This window comes from Hemitrygon akajei, chromosome 7, assembly GCF_048418815.1.
Source record: "Hemitrygon akajei chromosome 7, sHemAka1.3, whole genome shotgun sequence".
Classification (NCBI taxonomy): Eukaryota; Metazoa; Chordata; class Chondrichthyes; order Myliobatiformes; family Dasyatidae; genus Hemitrygon; species Hemitrygon akajei.
Window position 1 is genome coordinate 114,142,480 of NC_133130.1, and position 13,504 is coordinate 114,155,983.

Genomic DNA, 13,504 nt, shown 5'->3' on the forward strand with positions numbered 1-13,504 from the left:
ATTGTGCAATGGGCAAACTGCAGTGCGTCCAGGTCCTTGGTGAGGCAGGAGTTGATTCTAGCCATAACCAACCTCTGAAAGCATTTCATCACCATAGATGAGAGTGCAAAATGTCTGCAACCACCAGTTCCATGCCAGCTGCCTCAGTGTTATATATAGAAATCTCAGTTGCTAATTTAATACAGCAAACTCCCATAAACACTATTCTCAATATCAACAGGCATTCCGTGTGTCAAATATCAAAGTCCAATCCATTTACAAATGTGAATAGAAAAGTTTCTGCAGATGGTGGAAATATAGAGCGACATAGACAACGTGTTAGAGGAATTCAGCAGGTCAGGCAGCATCTAACCAGAAAAAAAAAAACTGTCTGGGCATGGTGAAGAGTCATAGCCTGAAACAGCGACTGTTTATTCCTTTCCATAGATACTCCCTGACCCTCTGAGTTCCTCCAGCATTTTGCAAAAATAAACATTTTTTCAGTCAATCATTTTCAAAGTGTTGCTGATCTTTCATTCGCAGCCACGTCCTCCTGGTCTGATTCTCTCCTTCTCTTCCTCCTTGTAAACTGTAACCCCCACCAATTCCTCGAACCCCAAAGGCCAGACTTGTACAGGCCCCTCTTTGGTTTATCACCATGCCCCATCGAAGATTACCCAGCTCTTCCTCCATTTCATTGACCACTACTTTGATGACGTGCTGAGCTTGTCAATTTCATTAACTTTGCCTCTAGCTTCCACCTTGAACATGCCCACTTGGTCCATCTCTGACACCTCCTGCCCCTTTCTCGATCTCTCTGCCTCCATCTATCGAGACAAATTGTTAACCGACATCTTTTATAAACCTACCTATTCCCACGGTTATCTTGACCATATGCCTTCCCACCCAATCTCATATATAATGGTATTGCCTTGTCTGAGTTCATTTGTCTCCGTTGCATCTGTTCTTAGGAGACTGCTTTCCTCAAAGATCTCCTCCTTCTTCAAAGAACCACGTATCCCTTCCTCCACTGTGGATGCTGCTCTCACTCACATCTCCTCTATTTCCTGAATATCTCTACTCACCCCATCTTCTCTTTGTCTTAACAGTGATAGAATTCCTCTTTTCCTTACCTACCATCACATGAGCTTCTGCATCCATCACATCATCATCCACAATTTCCATAATCTCCAAAGGGATCCTTCCACCAAACATGGCTTTACCTTCAACCCCTCCCCCCTACCCTCTTTCCACATGGATCGCTCCCTCCGTGATTCCCTTAGAGACATACAGCACAATACAGGCCCATCGGCCCACAAAGCTGTGCCGAGCATGTCCCTACCTTAGAACTACCTAGGCTTTACCCATAGCCCTCTATTTTTCTAAGCTCCATGTAGCCATTCAGGAGTCTCTTAAAAGACCCTATCATTTCCACCTCCACCACTGCCACCAGCAGCCCATTCCACATACTCACCACTCTCTGCATAAAAAAACTTAACCCTGACATCTCCTCTGTACCTACTTTCAAGCACCTTAAAGCTATGCCCTCTCGTGCTAGCCAATTCAACCCTGGGGAAAAGCCTCTGACTATCCACATGATCAATTCATTGTCGATTTGTCCCTCCCTACTAATCTCCCTCCCAGCACTTAACCCTAGCAAGTGTCCAAAGTGTTACACCTGCCCATTCACATCCTCCCTCAGCTCCTTTCAGGCCCCTAAACAGTCCTTTCAGGTGAGTCCTTTCTGCTGGGGGCTTCTATTGTGTCCCATGCTCCCAATGCAGCCTCCTCTACATTGCTGAGATCCATCATCAATTGGGTGGGGGGGGGGCACTTCATTGAGAATTTCCGCTCTATCCACCAACAGCGGAATATCCCGATGGCCAAACATTTTAATTCCCATTCTGACATGTTGGTCCATGGCCTCCTCTTGTGTTACGATCAGGCCACCCTCAGGGTGGAGGAGTGACACTTTATGTTCTGTCTGGGTGCCCCTCAATCTGATGTCATGTATATTGATTTCTTATTTCAGTAAAAAAAAAACTTCCCTTCCTCTATTCCCCACTCTGACCTTTTGCCTCTCCTCACCTGCCTTTACTCCCCAGCAGAGAGGCCATTCCTCCTCTCTGGTCCCTGTCAGTGTTTCTGTTCCGTCTCCTCTCATCACCCTGTAGCGATGTTCTTTTCTCTCTCTTTCCATTCACCCAGCCTTCCCTGAAATCCATCCCAGCTGCTCACCTCCGGCTGCCCCTGTGGAGATGGGTTCCGAATGGTCATCACTCTGGATGAGGAAGTGATGTCATTGCTCAACTGGTCTCTGACAACTTGCACTCGTACTTCCTTCAAACTTTATTTCCTTGAGCCCCAGGGTAACAGACCAGCCCCTGTCACCGAATTGCTCGGAAACTTCTGCTCAGGATTGTCAATTTTATATGGATATTGGCCAATTGAAATCTGCGCAGCTTTTAATCCCTTACTTGCAAACAATACTTACCATGATAAATTCCTACAGGTCATAATAACCAACAAAACTACATGCATTATACACACACAAAATGCTAGAGGAACTCAGCAAGTCAGGGGAATAAACCATCGAGTGTCGGGCTGAGACCCTTCATCACCCGCTCCCACCTCTCCCCATCTTAGAGTCTCCCCATTCCCCCAGTCTCTGGGTCATCCCTCTCACCAGTCTCTGTGTCACTCCACACCCCTCTCCCCTGTCCCTTCACTGGGTCACTCACCTTTCTCTCCCCCACGTCTCTGGTATGCCTCCATCAGCCCACCCTCCCAGGGCTGCCCCTTGTCTCTACAATGTCTCTCACCCATTTAACCTCCCCCCAACCCCCTCATTCACTAGGTCCCTCTTTTCTGCCCTCAGCCATCTGTAGGTCAACTCATCCCCACTCAGACTGCTCCCTTCCCTTCCCCACCTCTCCACCTCTTGGTTATCCACTTCCCACAACACCCACAACTTATATCACTGGGTCACCCTAAGCCCGTTCTAAATCCCCACTCACCATGTCTCTGGGCTACTCCCCGTCTCACGTCAATTCCTGATTCTGGATTGCCCCCTTCCCTGGGTCTATCCACCAGCCCTCTCTGGGTCAGCCTTCTCCACTCCACTCTCTCTATGTTCCCCCTTCTCCCTTCTTGCCCCTTTCCCCCATTCCTTCCCTGTCTCTTGGTTGCCTCATTCCATCCTCACCCCATCTCTGGGTCACCCTCTTCCCCATCCCTGATGTTTCTGTGCCACTCCACCCACCCACATTTGGATTGCCACTTTCTACCCTTGTGTCTGCTCAGGGTCACCCCCATATCACTTCCTCTCCCATCGCTGAATCTCCCCTTCCCTCCTCCCCCATCTATGGGTCATCTCCTTCCCCTCTGCTTGAGATCTCCCTTTCTCTCATATATCTCTCCCTCCCAGCCCTGTCTCTGGGTCTGCCGCTTCCCCCTTTTCCCTGTCTTTGGTCCTCCCATTCCCAGTGTCTTCTGTCTCTTGGTTGCCCCCACGGACCGTCTCTGGGTCTGACCTCCTTGTCCTGCCTCCCATCCCTCTCAATTCCCCATCTGTGTCACTGCTTTTCCCTGACTCGGTGACATCCTCTTCCCCACTATGTCGATAGGATATCCCGCCTCACTTTCACGCCCATGGCTCTGGGAAACTTCCTTTCCCCCACCCCACCCTCCGATCCCATCCATCTCTGGAACACCCCAGCCTCATCTCTGGGATTCAGCCTTCTTCTTCTTCTTCTTCTTCCCCATATTACCAGGAGCCAACTCCCCATCTCTGGTAGGCCGACTATGAAACGCGCCTTCCAGACCTCCATCACACCCTGCCCCTTCGTTCATCCCCCCGCCCATCTCTGGGATGTCCCTTGCCCCCACCCCCACCCCAACCCCGTCTCATCTCTCAGACTCGCACTTTCCCCTTCTTACCCACCCCGCCCTCCAATTTGGGATGCTCCCTCTGCCCCAGTTTTGGATACCACTTTCTTCTGTACTTCCCTCCATATCTGGTCACCTCGTATCCTCACATTCCCCATTTCATCTCTCAGATGACCCTAATGCCAGTCTCTTCCCATGTCTGAGATTCAACTCCTTTACACATTTCTGGGGAAACCCTTCCCCATGCACAATGGGATGCCACATTCCTCTTCCTCTCACCGTACTATGCCTCTGGAACACCTCCCTCCAATCTCTGGGATACCCCACAATGACCCATCTCTGGAATGCCCCCTTTCCCCCTCACACATCTGCCTCTAGGATACTCCGTGCTCCCACTTCCCCCTTTTTGCTGCTTTCCCCTCCCCTCCATCTCTGGTATCCCCACATATCCTTGTCATTTTCCAAAAAAAACCCTTTCCTCTGTCTCTAGTCGCTCTGTATCTCCACATACCCCTTGTCATCTTTGACAAGACCCCTTGCTTCCTTTTCTAGTTGACTCATATCCCCACATACTCCTTGTTGTCTTTGGCAAGACCCCTCTCCTCCAATTCCACTTCCAGCTTTGTTCAGAATTTTTCCTTTGCTCTTGAGATAGCCCTCCATCATTTGTAACTGGTCATTTTGTATAGCCCTGGATCACCAGACTTGAATGCCACAGATCTAGCCCTCAGCAGACTATGAACCTCCAGATTCATCTCCGGCTTTTGATATGTTCTTGTAGGCATACATATATCCACACATGTTTTAATGAAGTCAGTGGCAACTGTGGCGTAGTCATTCAGAATCAAAGAGGAATTCCGGAATACAGTCCAGTCAACTGACTCAAAGCAGTCCTGTAAGTGCTCCTGCGCCTCCCTTGTCCAGACCTTCTTGGTCCTCGCTACTTACTAGTGGTGCGGTCTTCAGTCTCTGCCTATACTCAGGCAGTAAAAGTACAGCCAGGTGATCAGATTTTCCAAAGTGTGGGCATAGGATGACACTGGTGATGCTCTCTAACTTCCCTTGTCAGCCATGATTGCCTCATCCTTCCTTGAGAAAACTTCTTTGGGATGACGTTTCTGTGTCTTTGTGATTACTCTCAAAAACTCCAGCAATTGCTGCTCTATCATCATCCCAGTTAGCGTTCTCTTCCATTCGACGTTGCCAGCTCCTCTCTCATGCCCCTGTAGTTACCTTTCATCATCATCATTATTACGTGCCAAGTCGTATGACGTGGGCGATCAAGGTCTACAAAAGTTTCCACAGAAGTGGTTTGCCATTGCCTTCTTCCAGGCAGTGTCTTTACAAGATGGGTGAGCCCAGCCATTATCAATACTCCTCAGAGATTTTCTGCCTAGCATCAGTGAACACATAACCAGGAATTGTGATATCCACCAGCTGTGCATACGACCATCCACCACCTGCTCCTATGGCTTCATGTGACCCTGATGGAGTGGCTAAGCTGGTGCTACACCTTGCCCAAGGATGACCTGCAGGCTAGCAGAGAAAAGCAGCTCCTTTTGTAGAGACATACTGTATCTCCATCCAGCCACTAAAATTACCTTTAATCCACTGTAATATTGATACATCTGATTTTAGCTTCTCCCTCTCCAGCCATTAGGCTCAGTCTGTGTCAGACACTGTCCCTGAGAGTGTGTGATGGGATGGTGTGTGGAGTGATTGTTGTGCCTGTCCCTGTCCCTAGGAGTGTGATGGAATGGCATGTGGATGGTGTCTCACCCTGTGCCTGTCCCTGTCACTGGACATGTGTTACAGTACAGTGTGCAGAGTAATTTCTGTGTCTGACCCCGTCCCTGGGATCACCGGAAGTCAATCAGAAGAGGCTCAATTTATTTCCACTCTTTGTCTCCTGCCAATCAGCTTATATTCTATCCATGCTAGTATCTTCCCCGTAGTATCATGGGTTCTTATCTTGTAAGCAGCCTTGTGTGTAGCACATTCAGAGAGGAGCTTAGGAGAGACAATGGTGTCTAACGGCGACTTCTTTACTTGCATTTTTGAAAACAGCTCTATTTCTATCTTTACTATCCCTATTTTTCCCTTTCAGAGTTCCTTTGAAGACCCTGACCTGAAGATATGCTGACTTCAGTTCTTTGCAGGAATGGGACCTGATCTCGGCATCTCACAAGGAAGCGGTCTAGGAGATTAGCTTGCCTTCAGAGTTCCAGGATTCCATGGATCTGGAGGCGGGCAGTTTCAAGGTCAATGCCTCTGCAGGAGATCAGTGTGCCATAGAAGATGGAAGATCTCTGGCTGTGTGCCCAGAGACCCGAGTTCTTTGGGCACAGAGCTCAGAAAAGGTGATGCAACGGATTTTTAACATCGTAAATCAGCAAGTTGTTAGCAATGTCTCCCCTCTCGCTGTGAAATGGAGACACCTCTTTTTCCCTTATTAGGGAGAGAGAAAGCCTGTGGGGTGTCAAATTACCAGGTGAATGAGTATTCTTTGGGGTACTGCAAGTCCGTGTTTTTACTGGTGCTTTGCTGCATGCTTGAGAGCCTGATGGGGGTTTTGGTTCTAACAATTAACTGTCATTCATTCTTTGGGGCACTCCTCTGTTTTTGTGGATGATTGCGAAGAGAAAGTATTTGAGGATGTATATTGTATACATTTCTCTGATATTAAATGTACCTTTGAAACCTTCTCAAAAGACCTTCTGAAAATCCAAGTACACAACATACACTGATTCTCCTTTGTTTATCCTGCTTGCTATTTCTTCAAAGAATTCTAACAGATTTGTCAGGAAAGATTCTCCCTGAAGGAAACCATGCTGACTTGTGCCTATTTTATCATGTGCCTCCATGTACCCTGAAACCATATCCTTAACCAGCAATTCCAACAACTTCCCACCGCTGCCTTCCATCCTCATTGAAGAATGGTGTGACATTTGCAATTGTTGAGTCCTCTGTTACCATTCCAGAATCTAATGATTCTTGAAAGACCATTACTAATGCCTTCACAATCTCTTCATCTACTTCTCACAAACCCCTGAGGTGTAGTCAATCTGGTCCAAACGTTCAGCTACCTTCAGACCTTTCAGTTTCCCAAGCACCTCTCCCTAGTAATAGCAACTGCACTTATTTCTGCCCCCTTGACACTCTCGAACCTCCGGCATACTGCTAGTGTCTTCCACAGCGAAGACTGATGCAAAATATTTATTAAGCGATCCGTTATATCCTCGTCTTCCATTACTATCTCTCCAGCATCATTTACCAGTGATCCAATATCTACTCCTGTGTCTCTTTTACTCTTCATATATCCGAAAAAAGCTATGGTGTCCTCTTTGATATTGTTAACTAACTGTTGCTTTTATGTTGGACTTGACTTCCCTTGTCAGTCACGGTTGCATCATCCTGCCTTTAGAATACCTCGTCTTCTTTGAGATGTATCTATCCTGCACCTCCCAAAAGCCAGCAATTGCTGGTCTGCTGTCATCCCTGCTAGTGTCCCCTTCTGACTTTATCTTTTCCCTCTCAAACTGCAGTGTGAATTCTATCATAGTGTGATCACTGTCTCCTAAGGGTTCCTTTCCCTTAAGCTCCCAAATTAAATCTGGTTCATTACACAACACCGAATCCAGATGAGCCTATACCCTGGTGGGCCTAACCACAAGCTGTTCTAAAAAACCATCTTTAAGGCATTGTACAAGTTTTCTTTCTTGGGATCCAGCATCAACCCGATACACCCAAGCTACTTCCATATTGAAATCCCGCATGACTAGAGTAACATTACCCTTTTGACATTACTTTTCTATCTCTCATTGTAACTTGTAGTTCACATCCAGGCTACTGTTCAAAGGCCTGTATATAACTCGCATCAGGGTATTTTTACCCTTGCAGTTTCTGAACCCTACCCACAATGAATCTGCATCTTCTGATGCCGTGACAACTTTTACTATGGATTTGGTTTCTTTTTTTTACCAAAAGGGGCACATCACCCTCTCTGCCTACTTGCCTGTCCTTTTGATACAATGAGTATCCTTGGATGTTAAGCTCCCAACTATAATCATCTTCCAACCACAACTCAGTGATACCCACAAAGTCATACCTGCCAATCTCTAACAGCGCTACAAGATAATCTACTCCTACATCCAGCACCCTATTCAATTTTGTCTGCCTTTTACACTGCAACTTGTCCAACTGACTGCAATTTTGCCCTATTATCTGCCTGCACTTGTAAACTAACAGCTCTATCCTCAACCCCATCATCCAGTTCCCAAATCCCTCTAAATTATTTTAAACCCTCTCCAAGAGTTCTAGCAAGGATTTTGGTCTTCCTTGTTTCAGCTGTAACCAATCTCTTTTTTGAGGGCTATACCTTCTCCAGAAGAGATCCCAATGAGCCAGAAATCTGATTCTGGAAGGGGAAAGAAGTGTCAAAAATGGACCAACTGAACATAATGGCTGGGTGGACATTGGAGGCAAAGTTGATTAGCTCTGCATGGGTGCAAAAAGTAGCATCAATAAAGTGTAGTAAGGTTTGTGGAGCTTTACCAGTGAAAACTTGGAATGTGGACTGATCCATGTAGATAAAGAAGAGGCAGGAATATCTGGGGCCCATGCCTTTTTCTTCTTCAGCCCTTTACCTATTCCAAATGCACAGTCCAATTTCTCACTCACCACCCACCTTCCACCTCACCTGGCTTCATCTATTACTTGCCAGCTTGTTCTCCTTCCCCACTCCCACACATTCTGACTGTGAATTCTTTCCCCTTCTGTTCCACTCCTGTTGAAGGGTCTTGGTCTGAAACACTGACCATTTATTCCTCTCCATAGACGTTGCCTGTTCTGCTAAGTTCCTGCAGCATTTTGTGTATATTGTTCTGGAGCTCCAGGATCTGCAGAATTGCCTGTGTTTATGAGTACAGTATACAGTGTTGTTCACTCTGTTTTAGGAAATATGTTATTAAACTAGAAAGAGTGCAGAAAATATTTGCCAGGATTTTGTCTGGATTTCTGGCATGAGTTCATTGTAGACAAGGATTGTATTTCTTGGAATGTAGAAGATTGAAGGGTGACTTGATTGGGGTATGTAATAAGGGCACGCAGGGCATAGAGAGGGTAAAAGACCATTGTATTATTCCTAGGAATGGGTGTTGAAAACAACAGGACATAGCTTTAATATGAGAAGCTAGACATTTATAAAGGACATAGGGCAGTTTCTTCACACAAATGTTGGTGCATTTTTGGAATGAGCTGCCAGAAATAATGCCTGAAGTGGTCATTTTACCAACATTTAAAAGCCATCTAGATAAATACATGGAGAGGACAGGTTTAGAGGATTATGGGGCAAATGCAGATGGATAGAACTAGGTAGCTGGGCAACACAGTCAATTTGGATATTAGGTCAAAGGGTTTGGTTTCCATAATTTTTTTGTGCGTCGCACCAGTCAGCCATTCTTGTCTGGCACGTGGTGTCAGGATTGGTCTCCGTTCGGATTAACCGGGTCACGGTGTTACGTACCCGTGACACGTGACAGTGGTACCCTTGTCACGTGACTGGGGTTGAAGTTGTACTGGACATGAGGTAATGGTGGAGTGATGTCATTTTCCCGCCAGTAGAGGTCATGTGACAGGTTTTTTCTACAGGGTATAAAAGGAAGACCCACCCTGTCAGGTGGGGCAGTTCGTGGCTGGATTTGCCAAGATGACTTCATATCACTGTGTGATTTAATGTGATGACGCAGTTTAGTTAAAAATGAAGTTTTATATAATGCCTAAAGTTTAAAAGGTCAGAGCCAACGGTTTCTTTGCTAATGGAGAGTGAAGTTTGGAGATCAAGAAAAATCGATTTTCGATGGATTGACTTCGACCTTGTGTGATCCTCATTCGGAAGGATTTCGTTGACTATTCTCGCTGTTGACCCCTGGGATGACCAGAAAGGGTTTGAGAATAGTGTGGAAGAGAGGTCAGTCACTTTAAGTTGTTATATTTAATAAAATTCGACGTGGGAGTTCGACGCTGGGAATCGAAGGACATCGACGTGGAAGAGAATTTACATCGCTTTAAAAAGTCTCTCCTTTTAAAAGTACCGTGAGCTTTTGAACTGTCGGCATATCGTTCTTTGAACTGTTTTCATTCGGCAATTCGCTTTAGAGAACTGAGTTCTTTTCAATACTGCTTTAAAGACTGTTTGGGACTGCAACGCTATTAAGAACTGTTTGATTCAGCTGCCAGCAGCTGGTTTCGGGTCATTGTTTGGGTTTGTTTACTTTTGAAGGGGGTTTGTTATCAGTGTTTAATAAACGTGTTATTTGTTATAAAACCCCTTGCCTAACTCATCTATATTATTGTTGCCCGAATACGTAACATAATTATGGGGGCTACGTTCGGGATTGAATTATTTGAGTTTAAAAAGCTTTTTGAATTTTGAATCGGTGTTTTGGTAACGGGGATTGCTCGATTTTTTTTTGTTTGATTGGCTTGTGAGTGGTATTCGGCAACGATGAATATTGATGAGTTTCTGGATTCGCCAGTCGCGGATTTGTTAGCGAAGGCGAAAAAAACTGAAGTCTCTGAACTTGCTAATCGGTTGCATATTAAAGGGATTTTGCCAACTACATCAAAAGCTGTAATACAGAGAAAGATCGCATCACATTTTGTGGCTTCGGGTCATTTTGAAGAATCGATTTTAGAATCGTTTCCAATAAGTAATCTGGAGATGCAGTTGCAAATTGAACAAATGATGTTAGAAAGGTGTAAATTGGAAGCTGAACAAAAGCAGAGAGATTTTGAATATGCAATGGCTAAATTAAGGTCTGTAGAACAGTCTGCTGATTCTAAAAAACCGTTTGTTGCTAGCCAAGAAATTAAATTGGTCCCTCCATTTAGTGAAACAGAAGTGGAGAGATATTTTCAACATTTTGAAACTATTGCTCGGATGTCAGAGTGGCCGAAAGATAAATGGTCAGTGTTATTACAGAGTGTAATCAAAGGCAAGGCACGACACGTTTACACAGCTTTAACTGCTGCGCAAGCATTAGATTATGATATTGTGAAAGAAAATATTCTCAAATCGTATGAATTGGTCCCAGAAGAGTATAGGGAAAGATTCAGGAGTTTGAAAAAGTCTGTGGAAAAGACTTATGTGGAATTTGCCTATGATAAAGCTATGTGTTTTGAGAGATGGGTTTCTTCTAAGAATGTAAATGAGGACTATGAGACATTGAAAGAGCTGATTTTAATGGAGGAATTTAAAAGAAGCATTCCTGTTGAAGTAAGGACCTACTTAAATGAGAGGGATACTGATAAGTTGCAGGACTGTGCTAGATTAGCTGATGAGTATGTTTTAATCCATAAGAATAAATTTCCTCAGGGTAGAATTTTCAAGAGGAAAAATAATATGGAGACTCAAGGTAAATCAGAAATTAAATTAGAGGTTAATGAGAGAGGTAAGGAGGAAGGAAAACCTGTGAAGGAAAGACAGTTTGGTCTTATTTGTAACTATTGTAAGAAGCCTGGCCATGTAATAGCTAACTGTTTCAAATTGAAAAAGAAAGAGAAGGAAGCAGTTCCAGATGCTTGTGTGCAACATACTGAAGCACCTGTAAAGTTACAGAGTTTGGTAAACACAAATGAGGATTTGTTAGAGTCTGACAAAGTTAGAAAGGGATATGATCATTTTATAACTGAAGGGTTTGTATCCTTGAAAGGAGGATCTACTCTGGTGCCAATAAAGATTCTTAGGGATACTGGAGCTTCTCAATCACTGATGTTAGATAGTGTGTTGAAGTTTAATGAAGAGAGTGATACTGGTGAGGTAAATTACATAAGAGGTGTTGGAAGTGATTTTATGCCTGTACATTTACATGAAGTAAATTTAAAGTCAGGGTTAGTTACAGGATTTGTTAAGGTAGGATTACAGCATAGCTTACCTGTGAAGGGTATTTCTTTATTGTTAGGTAATGACTTGGCAGGTGGACAAGTTTTTCCTGAAGTGCATTTGACAATGGAATCAGAGGAACCAGAGGTGAATTCTAACACAGATTTTTCTTGTGTTGTGACTAGAGCTATGGCTAAAAAAATTGATGTGCAGAATGAGGTTGTTACTCATGACTGTTCAACTCAGGATTTGAGTTTTGAGGATGTGTCAGAAACTTTCTTACCTTCGTTGTTTGAACAAGGTTCTGGGAGTAAGTCTGACTATGAAGATTTATCTTTGTCTCGGAAGGAGATGATAGCAGAGCAGAATAGAGATCCTGAGATTGTAAAATTAAGGGAACAAGCTTTACTAGGTAGTGAAATTGAGAAGGTGTCAGTAGAATATTATTTGGAAAAAGGAGTGTTGATGAGGAAGTGGAGGTCGCCTACAATTCCTGCAAGTGAGGAATGGAATGTTGTTTATCAGGTAGTTGTTCCTAAAGTTTATCGGAATGAGATTTTGACTTTAGCTCATAGTGTGCCTTTAGGTGGACATCAAGGGGTAAGGAAAACTGTGGACAAGATTTTAAAACATTTTTACTGGCCTGGTCTAAGAAAAGATGTGGCGATGTTTTGTAAGACGGGCCATACTTGTCAAATTGTGGGTAAACCAAATCAGGTTACACCAGTAGCTCCATTACAACCTATTCCAGCATTTGGTGAACCGTTTTCTAAAGTTATTGTAGATTGTGTTGGTCCATTACCAAAGACAAAAACTGGTTATCAGTATTTGTTGACTATCATGTGTACTTTGTCTAGGTTTCCAGAGGCAGTACCACTTAGGAATATAAAAGCTAAAACTGTGACGAAGGCTCTTATAAAATTCTTTACTTATTTTGGATTGCCTAAGGAAATACAAACTGATCAAGGTAGTAATTTTATGTCTGGATTGTTTCAACAGATAGTTTATAAATTGGGAGCTAAGCAAATTACTTCGTCTGCATACCATCCAGAATCGCAAGGTGCTTTGGAGAGGTTTCATTCTACTCTCAAGAATATGATTAGGACATATTGTGTGGAGAATGAAAGTGACAGGAAATGATACTTGGGAAGCACACATTATTGCGGTGGAGAAATTGTTTGAAAAGCTTTCAAAAGCTAACTTGACTATTAATTTAGCCAAGAGTGAATTTGGACATGCTACTGTGACTTACCTTGGTTATGTTGTGGGTCAAGGTAAGGTAGCTCCTGTTCAGGCAAAAGTTCAGGCAATTTTGGAAATTCCCACTCCGACGGGGGAAAAAAACTCTCAGAAGGTTTTTGGGAATGGTAGGATATTATCGAAAATTTTGTAAGAATTTTGCTAATGTTGCCCTTCCATTAACTAATCTTCTGCAGAAGAATGTAAAGTTTGTATGGACAGTGTTTTGTCAGGAAGCATTTGAAAAATTGAAAACAATGATATGTGAACAACCTGTGCTTAAGGCACCTGACTTTGAAAAATCTTTTTCATTAGCTGTAGATGCTAGTGATGAAGCTGCGGGAGCAGTATTGATGCAAAGGAATGAGGGTGATGAGGTTGATCATCCAGTAGCTTACTTTTCTAAGAAATTTAATAAGCATCAAAGAAACTATTCAACAATAGAGAAAGAATTGTTATCTCTTGTTTTGGCTTTGGAATATTTTGAGGTATATGTTGGTACAACTCAAAAACCAC